At 35.2% G+C, this 12,640-nt stretch overlaps 1 long non-coding RNA gene across 1 annotated transcript in view; it reads left to right on the forward strand.

Moving 5' to 3' along the window:
• The window catches only part of LOC106009370 (uncharacterized), a 60,769-nt gene extending 49,293 nt beyond the window's left edge, over nt 1-11,476 (forward strand). The window contains exon 5 of the long non-coding RNA XR_015441024.1: nt 6,792-11,476. This is a non-coding gene — a long non-coding RNA (uncharacterized LOC106009370). The remainder of the gene's footprint in view (nt 1-6,791) is intronic.
• The last annotated feature ends 1,164 nt before the right edge of the window (nt 11,477-12,640 follow it).

Here is a 12,640-nt window from a genome sequence, read left to right on the forward strand (position 1 = left end):
AGTCTGTACTTGCTTACAAAACTTAAAAGATAATATCAGAAATAAATTCCTATATGAACTACAATAAAAATACTAATATAGGGCTGGGGATTTAGCCCAGTGGTTTCGCTGCCTGCTGCGGAAGTGCAAGGACCCGAGTTCGATCCCCGGTACCAAAAAAAAAAAAAATACTAATAAAACTCTGCAACAGAAATAACCTTTACTTCAGTTGTCACACCCAAGGCAGCCTTCACACATGACAACTTCATGTTCCATGCATACATCTCACACTGACAGCACATGTGGCTACCTTCCTTTCCTGTGTGGCAGGCCATTTTGTCACCTCTCTTGTCTTCCTGTTTTGTCAGGAGCTTCCTACTATACTGTACAACGTGCTTTTAGCAAGAAAAGAAGTCATCAATAAAATAAAATATCAAATATGTAATGATATTTGTGAAATGATGTTTGCATTTAGGGAGAGTGCAGATGTTGGCAGGCACAGCCTCAGCTTTTGTATATATTAGTAATATATACTAAATGGAAATTGTCTGTCATACATGATAGGTTTCTTTAATAGAAAGAAAGGGACTAAGAAAACATTTCAATTCACTTGACATGAATATAACATAAAGAACGCATAGCAAAATAAATATCTCTCCATGAAGAAGCATTGCAGTACAGTAGTTTGATGCTGTCTTTTAAGGTCAAGAGCATATTTTGTCCTTTGTGTGATCCTCAATTCAAAACATCTGCACTTATTACCCACACAAGAGAAAGCTTCATGTAATATTTGGCATGCAGTGACTGAATACCCTAGAAGCCAGCAGAGAAGATCCTGTTCAGGTATTTCTTTGGGTCTGCTTTGCAGAGAAATAAATCCATCTTTGCTACAGTGAGAATTGCCTGGTTAGAAAATTCTTGCTGAAAAGAAAACTATCTCAGTCACTCATGACTTATGTTTTATAGACCAGAAACTAGATCACAGTTCCAATTTTCTAAACTAGAAAAAATAAAATAAGACCTGTGGCTGAGAATCCTTTATCTGAATGTTTAGAGCACCATTTTCAGGGTGGTTTTTTTTTTTTTTTCAGAAGATTTTCAATGCACATGGTGTAAGTTGTAATTATGGATCAAACTGAAGCTCAGAATCAACACACAATACATATTTATATGTCTACTATAGAAAAACATTGAGCTGGGCCATGCCCTCACAATATTTGGAAGTGAAGGCTCTGTGTGAGGTGATGGGATAGCTTCTGTTTGTCTTCTGCTTAAATTTCTTTACCTGGCCTTTGGTCAGCAAAGCAGACCTTGTGAACTGCGGCAGCCAGTTCCTTTGTCCTCTAGCATTATGTTGATTTTAAATAATGAGAGGTACTTCCAGGAGATTAGGTGGAAAAGAAAGTTAGTCTCAGGTCTTTTCCCCAGCCCATCATTCTCAAGACTTGCTATTATCTGGCCCTGTAGATAGAAGGTCACAGCTCCTATCAGGTGAACTTCTCTCCCTAAAACCACTCTCTTACTTTGTTGCACACAGGTCTTGGGATGGCAAAAGTACTACAGTGTTAGTGCTCCTGGGTACTGAGCTTTTTCTTAAAATTTCCCTACCTGAGTCACAACATCATCAAAAATCCCTTTATGAAATCCTTTAATAAATTTTAATGTGCCATATTTTTCTCTAATGACACTCTGAACTCATAAATTAAAGGTTGATATATTATTTTTAGTTATTGTTCAACTTTGCTCAAAATAATGTTACCAAGAGTAAAATTTAATCAACTTTGAAGATAATTTTAAAGTCTTTTGCCATTGCTTCCAAGGCTTCTAAATATATACATTCATTACAACTTGGGGATTTATTTTTTTAGTGGCTACCATTACATGGAACTGGACACAAAACTGAATTAAACATTAAACCAGCTCTCAAGATACTAGGCCAGTAAAGAAGAGCATGTCTCAAGGATGAGCAATGTAAATTAGAAAGTATATTTAAAAATATCATCAAGAGGATTTGAAAATTTAGCAAAATTTCAATATTTCTGACTATTAGTTTTATATTTCAGTTCATTTTCCATGCTTCTTTTGATCTTCTCTATAGTTTGCATTTGTTCTGTTTTAGGTGCTTTGTTTTATGGGGTTTTTTTCTGGTAATTTGTGTGGATATAGTCTCATTGCATTTATTTTTAATTTAAAACCATTTCTAATTCATACATTTGACTATCATCAGTTACTTCGAGTTTATAAAAGGTGAAGAATTGGTATATATGAGTTTTCCTGCCTCCTGTGGATGGTTTTGTCATCTACATTTTTACTTAGAGATGCTTTTATATTGTATCAATTTCTAAGTTTACATTCTTTTCAAGCGCTATAATTTGTTTATATCTGCTAGATAGCAAAATAGGAGTTTTTGTTACCTAACTGCTGTGGCTGCGACATCCAGTACTGTATTGAATAGCAATGGCCAGAGTGGACATCTTTGATTTGCTCCTGATCTTAAAGGAAAAACATTCAGCCTCCTACATGGAGTGTCACATTAGCTGTGGACTGGTCATCTATAGTCTTGTGTGTACACACACTGTATCTTCAAAGGATGTTAAATTTAGTCAAGTGCTTTATTATGTACATATTGAAATTAAATAATTTATATCATGTATTTGCAGAATACAAAATCAACTTTGAGAAAGCAGTTGTAATTTATACCAAAAATTAACTCTCCTAAAGGAAATTAGTACAACAAGAATACACTTCTTAGAAATAAATTTAACCAAGGAAGTGAAAATTCATTCTGAAGGATATTATGCTGAAAACATTTAAAATATTTTAGACTGAAAACTACCAAAAATAATTCAAAAATTGAAGAAAACTCAAATAGCAAACAAAGAAACAAGAAAATCCCAGGTAATCTGAGTAAAATATGCATAAAGGAACTGAATAAACATTTCTCCAAAATTACATTTAAATGGCCCAGTATAAGAGAATATGCTAATTTCACTAATCAGGGAAATTCAAATGAAAACCACAATGTGATATCACCTCACACCTATTAAAGTAGCTATTATCAAAAAGTCAAAAGATTGGTATTGGTAAGGATGTGGAAAAAAGAAACCCTGATACATTGTCGATAGGAATGTAATTGTACAGCCATTGTAGGAAATAGTAAACGGCTTTCTCAAAAGTTAAAAATTAAATTACCATATATTACGGTATTATGGTAATATATTATGGTTGATATCTAGATGTCTCCCCCAAAGCCTCATGGACTCATAGGTGGGGCTTTTCAAAGCTTGCTGGATCTAGGGAGTGATGAGTGATGCTGGGATTAAGGGTACCCCACTCTGGGTGTGGGTGACACTGCCCAAAGGGCAGGTAGCCTGATAAAATATAAAGGCAACCTTGCTTGTTTCTGCTGCTGCTGCTGCTGGTGCTGCTGCTGGTGCTGCTGCTGCTTGCTGCTTTCTGCCTGGCCTGCTCCGACATGGACTGTTTTTCCTCTGCAATGCTCCGCTGCCATGTGGCTCTGCCTTGAAGCCAGCCAACTATGGACTGAAACCTCTGCAAACTAAGAGCCAAAATAAACCATTCCTCCTTTAACTTTGAGTGTTGGATATTTTGTCTCAGCAAGGAGAAAAGTAACTAAGACACTATATGATACAGCAACCCTGATTCTGGATATATACTCAAGGAAATAAAATCCCTATCCCAAAGAGCTAAAAGAATTTCCATGCCCATGGCATTATTAGTCATAAATGGAAAATGAAAGTAGTGTACATATAGATATATAGTTATAGAAGGGAATGTTATCAGACATTAACAAGGAAGAATATCCTGACATAGGAAGGACATTATACTACACAAAATAAAGCATACACAAAAGGGCAAACATGGTGTGATATCATTTATATGTGGAACCTAAAAAAAAAAATGTAATAGATATAGAGTGAACTTTCTGTGAGCTGGAAGGATGAAAAAATGGGGAGATCCTGATAATAGGTTACAAACTTTTAGTTATAAGATGAATAAGTTTTGTAGTCTTAATGGACAGCATGCTGAGTATAATTAATAATACTGTATTATATAGTTATTTTTCTAGATAGAAGCCAAAACACTATCTAATTGTCTATCCATTATTTTTCCTCCTTTAAATATCATAATGAACACAAAATTGTACACCAGAAGAAATATATGAAAATGTGAAGTTTGACCTAATGAGTGATTTAAATGTGTTTTTGTAAGAATTTACCTTCTAAAGGTTTGTTTGTTTCAAAATTTCATTCAATATGATTTAAAATTCATAAGCATGCCTAGCCTTAGAAATATAATTTTAAAATAATTCAGAGTTATACATTTTCCTCTTCAACATTAGCTATGAGCAAATGATCCCTAAGTCCCAGCCATTGACAGTATACAGGGAACACAGGTATAATCAGCGTTATGCTCAACTCCTTGCCCTCTTGGAATTTACAGATAAAAGATGTAAATACACAGTGGTTTAATATGAGTAGGCAGTGAAGGCCTTGAAAGTCAAAAGAAAGAAAAAGGGAAGCAATAAGATTGGGAAGTTTTAAAAATTTTTTTCTTGTACTGAGGATTGAATCGAGGGCCTTCACACTGAGCTACATCTGTAATCCTTTTTACTTTTTATTTTAGTGTCTTGCTAAATTCCTGTGTTTCCCTATTTGGGCTCCAACTTGTGAGCCTCTTGTCTCAGTGCGAAGAGTACTGACATGGGCTGTCACAGCCAGCTAATCCTGGTATTTTTCAGAAATAAATGAATTAGTGATAGGTAGGCATGGTGGGTCACCCCAGTTATCAGTCCCAGTACTTTTCACTATAGGAGGCTGAGACCGGAGGTTCTTGAATTCCAGTGCTACCTGTGCATCTGGGACGACTCTGACTAAAACAACAACAACAAAAAATAAAAATAAATAAAAAGAGTTGGGTCTGTGGCTCAGTGGCTGAGTGCCCATGGGTATGATCCTCAGTACCACAAGAAAAGAAAAAATAAAATGAGGCCCAATGCACTTTTGAAAGGATCACAGTTTTGAGACCTGCCTAGTCAGTTTAGCTATATCCTGTCCCGTCTTAAGGTAAAATGAAAAGCGGCAGGGATGTATCTCAGGGTCCAATGGGGGAGGGCACCACTGGGTCTGAGCCCCAGTAAAGCTCACGCATGCACACACACACACACACACACACACACAGACACACACACCCACAATGTTAATAAGTGAGACCTGGCTAAGGCGCTGTCATACTGTATGAGGAGACCGAATGACCTGATGACTTAAACTATGTAATTATTTGTGGGAAGAGCATGGTGCAGGGCACGAATGAAGCATTTCGTCAAAGAGCAGTGACCAGAGTGAGTGCAGGAGCAAATGGGATGCACTGATCTCACCAAGACAGGCAAGGGTCAGATCAAGTAAGGCCTTGGACAACCTGGTAAAAAGTGCAATTTACTCTAACTGTGACTGAAACCATTGAGGATTTAAAAAATTGTATGATTTTTTTTCCCCAAAAAAGATCATTTTGTTGCCCTGTGGGCAGGGGACTCCATGGTGGCAGGAACGGAAGTTAAAATGCCAGGCAAGAGTGTTGTGATTGTATTGGTAAGCAAATGAAATTGAACCACATAATTGCCTTAACTAGACACTGCAATCATTTTCTAATCCTCTTTAAATATTATTAGAGTCTACTTTGGTATGATCTGCATGGGTCTCTTAGTTGCAGGTAAAAGCATTCAAAATATTATGTAAGGGCATTTACCTAGAGCTGTAATGTGCTTGCTCACCACCCCTAAATAGACTGAGTCCTCGGAACTAAACCAGTCTGAGGTTGTCAAGCACACAGCCCTGGAGTCCCATTAGTTAAGTGTAAATTCCAGATATGCTACTTAACAGTGACACATGTCACCAATTCTGTAAGCTTGTACAGCAATACCTTGGTTCATGAACACTCCTGTTTGCAAACAATTTGGTGTGCAAACAAAGGCATTTGGCAAAATTTTGCTTCCATAGGTAAACTCGGCATCAGGTGACAAACACGACCACAGTCATCCTCATGCACACACAAACCCAGTCATTTTCCCCCAAACCGTAAAACAAATTAAGTTATTAAACCAAGGCACCACTGTATTTGTAAAGTTACTTGAATGCTCCCAGTTTGTTTTTAATGCATAGATTTAATAGTACTCACCTACTGAGGTGGCTTTGATGATTAATTATAATCATCTATGGAAGGATTTTTTTTGTTAAATTCTTTTATTGGTACATTGTAAGTATTCAACACAATTACATTTCTCATTGGGAACTTGTACCTTTACATAATGCATCTTGGTTCTTATTTTTTCCCCATTCCTAGCCCTCCCTTCACCCCCTCCACCCTTCCCTATTTACAAAGACTTTATTTCCATTTTTTCCATTTCTCAGCATTTTTCCTTTCCCTTCTTTCCTTTCCCCTGCCCCTCCCACTACCCCTACCCCTTTGCACCTTTTCTTCCTATTTTGCATAATCGATTATTCATTCTAATCATTGGTACATTTTAGGTATACAATATAATGACATTCATCATTGGAAATTTGCACCTTTACATAATCTCTCTTGGTTCTTATTTTTCACCCTTGCCCAGCCCTCCCTTCAACCTCTCCATTCCTCCCTACTTACAAAGATTTTGTTCCTATTTTTCCATTATCTCATATTAATCCCATTCCCTTCTATCCTTTCCCCAACCCTCCCACTTCCTTCCCCTTTGCCCTTTTTGTCCCTATTTCACATTACATATTATACATTTTAGTCCTTATTTCCACTTTCAGAAACAGACCTGAGGACCAGTGGAACAGATTAGAAGATGCAGAAACAACACCAGACACACTCAGCCATCTCATCTTCGATAAAGGAGCCAAACACCCTCATTGGAGGAAAGATAGCCTCTTTAATAAATGGGGCTGGAAAAACTGGGTTTCAACTTACCAAAGATTAAAACTAGACCTATATCTCTGGCCATGCACTAAACTAAAATCAAAATGGATTAGAGATCTAAATATTAAAATAGAAACTCTGAACCAGTTGGAACAGAGGTTAGGTAGAACTCTTGAAGATATCGGTGTAGGAAAAGGTTTTATGAACAAAACCTCAGTTGCCCGTGAACTAGCACAATCAACAAGCAGGATCTCTTCTTATTAAAAAGCTTCTGCACAGCAAGAGAAACTACCAGCAGTGTGAAGAGACAACCCACAATGTGGGAAAAAATCTTCACCTGCTCTTCCTCAGACAAAGATCTACTATCCCGAATCTATAAAGAACTTAAAAAGATCAGACCTCCCAAATTTAAAGACCCAATCCAAAAATGGGCCTCTGAAATGAACAGACATTTCTCAGACAAAGAAGTAGAAATAGCAAATAAATATATGAAAAACTGTTCAACATCTCTGGCCATTCGAGAGATGCAAATGAAAACAGCGCTGAGATTCCACCTCACCCCAGAAGAATGGCTGCTATCATGAAATCAATCAATAACAAATGCTGGTGAGGCTGTGGGGAAAGAGGAACCCTGCCCCACTGCTGGTGGGAGTGTAGACTGGTGCAAGCACTGTGGAAATCAGTATGGAGATATCTCAAAGAACTAGGACTGGAAGTCCCATTTGACCCTGCTATTCCACTGCTGGGGATCTTCCCCAAAGAATTAAAAGAATCATACCACAGTGATATATGTGTGCCCATTTTCATTAACAGCACAGTTTGTGATAGGTAAAACTTGGAAACAGCCCAAATGCCCATCAACTGGAGACTGGATAAAGAAAATGTGGTTTTTTAATAAAATGGAGTACTACGCAGCCATAAAACATGAGAAATTAGGGACATTTATAGCTAAGTGGATGCATATTGAAGTGATACTCTTAAGTGAAATAAATAGGACACACATGTATAAATACTGAATAGTTTCTCTGGTGTGAGAAATTGGAAGGATTTTAAGAAGGAATTGATGCAGGACAAATGTGCAGTAAATCACTGGTTGTATTTTTGACCACTCTGATACCGGTAGAAATTTTTTCTACATATTACTCTTTTCTTAGCTCTACCTGTTTCTCTGACATAATTGATTTGTAGGAATCTAGGTTGAAAAGAATGAGTTATACGGCATAAAGTGAAAGAATAATTTAGAAGGGACACTGACAAAAATAATAACTGATTATTTTAAAAATATCGTCTCTGAAATTAAATTTGAGAATAAACAAATTTCTTCCTACTTTTATGAAAATACACAGATATACTTTTTTGAGCAACAGTTATATTCCAGGTTCTACCTCAGTTGTGTGACTTAGGTGAAAGACAAAGACAAAGGAAAAGAGAGGAACGCATTTGAAATTTGTTCTCTGCTCTTTGTAAATTAATATGCAAATGATTTGTAAATCACTTCAATTTAGGTATCACAATTTGATGTGCCAAATGAAGTTCAGTAAGTCTGAAGCTGAATGGTCTTCAAGTAGTAAAAATAATTCCTATAAAATAAAGGAATCTGAAAACTTAAACATGGTTTTTTTTCTTTATTTTGCTCCTTACTATCATCTATTATAGAAAATAGAGCTATACAATTTGAAACTCAGCACAGCTACAGGTCAGAAACTTTCACTGTCTTTGAGGGACTACTTTGAGATGCCCCTTTTTTCTCCCTCATGCAACACTTTCTTAAGAAGATGTAATTTTCTCTGAAAATTTCTCTGAAAACTTGTATTTTGAGCTATAGAAACTTTCTTTTGGGCTGATTGTCTTTAAAATTATAACTATGAAGATAGCCTGCACACAAATTTTAAATTGTAGGAAGAGATTAAATTTGTTATAACTGCTTACCATTTATGATTGTTCATTTTATTGTAATACAAAGATGAAATAAAATGAAATAAAATATTGATTTATACATTTAACAGGTAAAATATAGCGTCTTTTGTGGCATTTAAACTGTTCTATATTCAAGCCCTTGCTATCAAAGTAATGGATCTAACTTTGAATAAAGTTGAATCCAAGACATACCGAATGATTTGTGGGCAAAGTAAATGTTCCAAAGTGAACATTTAATTTGTTTAACTCTAAAAGATAAAAAAATTATTTGATTACCTAATAAATTGCACAACACAGCATTTAAAATAAAACACAAGAGTATATAAGATAACATGAATGATTCAGTGAGGAAGCCACTTGTTACAAATTTTCTTCTGTCATTTCTAGTTTTTCACTGCATGGATGTGGCATGTTAGAGTGACGAATTACATTTTAATGAATATTTCAAGACAGATACTTGGTTTCTCTCTTTTCCAGTTATTTTCCTTTTGTGCTTAAGAATCATCCTTTCAAAACTCCAATTTTATTAGAATTCAAGTGATTAATTGATTTGTAGTGATGAGCCACTTTTTAAGAGTTTTATATGCACAATTTATTTCTTTGTCTAACCCTTATTTGAATGAAAAGAGAATTTGTCTCATTTTATAGTTAGTAAGCCAGACTTGGAGATTGAAGCTTTACAATCTTGGACATTAACACATTTATGCATAGTTAGACACAGTAAGATCTGTGGTGAAATTGAAAGGACACTGGTTGGAGGAAGTAGAATTCTATTCTTAGCTCTGTAGTAAATATCTGTGTAACTATAATAGCCATTTCTCCCCCTTTAAACCTAATTATCATATGTGAAAAATAGTATGAATCAGATGGTATCCGAACCCTCTATTGTTCTTAATTCTTTGTAACTAGGAGCTTAGAGTACAAATATACTATATAATTTCAAGAAGAAAACAAAACCTTGTCCTTTTTCCTGAGAATTCAGTGGTCATAATTTTCATATTGGGTGTACAAGATTTCAAGTTAGTAGGCAATGGCCTGGAACATTGAACATACTGTTTTAGCTATCAAATTAACATGATGAGATTTTCCTGGAATAAAGTCTCCATAAATAAATTTCCAAAGCACTCTATGGAATTCTAATCTGATGTCTATAAATTATTATACAGACCCAAGAGTTTGAGAGTCCAAGTTACTTTTCCAAGTTTGAGTTGAAATTTAAAGGTATGTCATGCTTAAAAGCCAGTCAGCTCAATGGACAGTTGTATACACAGCATTATTTTTAACCCCTTTTATTCAGTATTAAGACCATCAAAACTCTTGCACACTAAATGAAACATTTGACACCATAAGCCAATTTAGAAATCTTTGAATATAATGAAAATATAAAGATTAAATGGGCTTCTCATAAAATCACTTTCCAAGGTTGACATGTTCTTCTGGCATTCAGAGACTTGTCATATAAACTTGACAAGCAAAACTAATGAGGCATGAAGGATTGTTCCAAGTAGATCTGCAGCCCAAAACATTCTAGCTAATTGAAAAACAAGAACAGGGCAACTTCTGTGCTGTTTCTAAAATTACAGCTGTATTGTTTGAACACTTGTGCAGGATTTGTGACTTGTGTCTGGTGCAATCATTTTAAAGTCACCTGAGGGGAACGGGACATGGTGACTACTATTCCAGGTACTTTTCTGGCCTCTCAAATGTAGGACAGCGTGACAATAAAGTGAAACAAGTATAGAATAGCCTAATTTCTGGCCTCCTTTCCAAGGGAATTTCCAGTTCATGTTGCTCCAGATGACAAAAGTAATACAGGCTCAAAAAAAGTTTTGTCATGAGCTGGAGTTTTGCAGTCGTTCTAGACAAAGAATATTTGAGATTATTTCTTTAATTGATGATATTTATGAGGATGAAGTGACATGATCAAAGTTAAACACTAAATCCAATAAACAGAAATACAACTACAATTTTATCTTGCTTTGATGAGGTTTTGGGATCTTGTCCTGGAATTATTGCTCAAGACCCTCACAGACTTGATAAATTATATGCTGTCCCTCTGTCACTTCCCTCAGCCCATGGTCCTCACACTTGTAGGTTGCTAGATGATCTCTGAATCATTATTTGGATGGATTTGCACTGTGTTCCTTTTTTTCCCCATGTCCTTCTCAATTGTTCTTCAGATTCACTCTTTCTTATCTAGATCCTTATAGAGAAATGAGAATTTTAAGCTAGTAAGGATTCAGAGCCAGTATCTCATAAAATCTATTTGTCTTTACTCTGAGGTAAGGAAATCCTAAATCTAAGTAAAACCACAGCTCACATAAATTGCTGAAAAATATTATTTCAAAATACAAATAGTAATGTACAGTTAAGTTTCCAAATGCTCTGAAGCAAGAAGTAATTAAGGTTAGAGGAAGAAGGAGGAGAAAAATAAATTGAGCTGAGATTTGTTTTTTGTTTTAAATGATCTATATCAATAGTGGTAAACTTATGACATGCATTTTTTTTTAAGATGGAAGATGTGAATGTATAGTTTTTTTCTAAACTAAAACCTCAGTTTTCAGGTTTAATTGCAGTGTTGGCATTTTGCGATAAATCAGTGGGTTTTGAACTGCGATTTGGGCCCTCGTCTCTAGAAGGTTCACCATTACTACTTTATTTATCTAAATTTACATACATATTAATATATTATTATGTACTATATTAATATATTCTATTCTATATTAATATAAAATATTAATATACAGTCTGGATAAGAATATTAAAAAGTTTACATACAATATGGATAAGAATAGAAAAAAGTTTACATTTCATTGCAATCATTGAAAGTTTGAAATAGGATATGAAAATTTCAAATCACCAGGGGCACAAAAGTGAGAAAATTATCAAATTCAAATAATTACATGATAGAAAAAAATAAACAACACACACCTCTCATCTTCCAACAAGATTTACTATATCTAGTTAGAAAAAAATGACAGAAATTGGATCAACAGGTAAGCATCACAAATATATGAGGATTATTCATTTTCATTTTTCTGGGTCTATGAAGACAATGTAAACGTAGAAAAAAGATTATGACACTGAAGAAATATTTCTCACATGTTAGAGTTTTTAATGGTTATCTCTTCCAATACTTAACACACAATTTTATTGTTCACACATTTGATGTTCCTAAACTGACAGGGAAGGTTCCCTTTTCCAGTTATGATATTGTGCTACACAGAGTTAAAACCGTAGAGACATGAAAGAATTATAAACTTCAAGTGTACTGTGTGACATTGTGAAGCCTTTCAATTTCTGTGACACATTTTTATCATTCATAATATGAAAAAATTGTGTATTAGTTGATCTCCAAAGAAGGAATATAGGGTGCATGGGAAAATATTGTGCTAAAAGTGAATTTGAGCTGGACTGTGAGTCATGAGGAGTAATGAAACTGAAGAGGGAAAAGCAGACACAAAAGCAGTTGGGTGTCAAAGTGGTTATGACCAGGGTGTTTTTAGAACAGTGAAAATATCTCAATATGATTAATGATCTGGCCCCTCAGTTTGCCAACATTGAACAGAGTTTCCTGTGAATTTTATGATGCAAATATTTCACCTAAATCTCTGGATTTAATCCTTTCCAGATCCTGGCACAAATCCTAATTCCCAATGAAGGCAAGTTTCAATCAGATCCTGTTGACTCTCAAAACACATCATTCTGGTGCTTTGCAAAGATGAAGACATTGAATAGTGGTTTTGTTTTGGTTTTGTAATGTGACATTTGGTAACTTCACCACTTCTCACATGTGGTTCCAGTTTGAGCTGAAACCACTTAAACC

Source organism: Heterocephalus glaber, unplaced genomic scaffold (assembly GCF_053883595.1).
Source record: "Heterocephalus glaber isolate CG9 unplaced genomic scaffold, H.glaber_assembly_v1.0 deba00001504, whole genome shotgun sequence".
Classification (NCBI taxonomy): Eukaryota; Metazoa; Chordata; class Mammalia; order Rodentia; family Bathyergidae; genus Heterocephalus; species Heterocephalus glaber.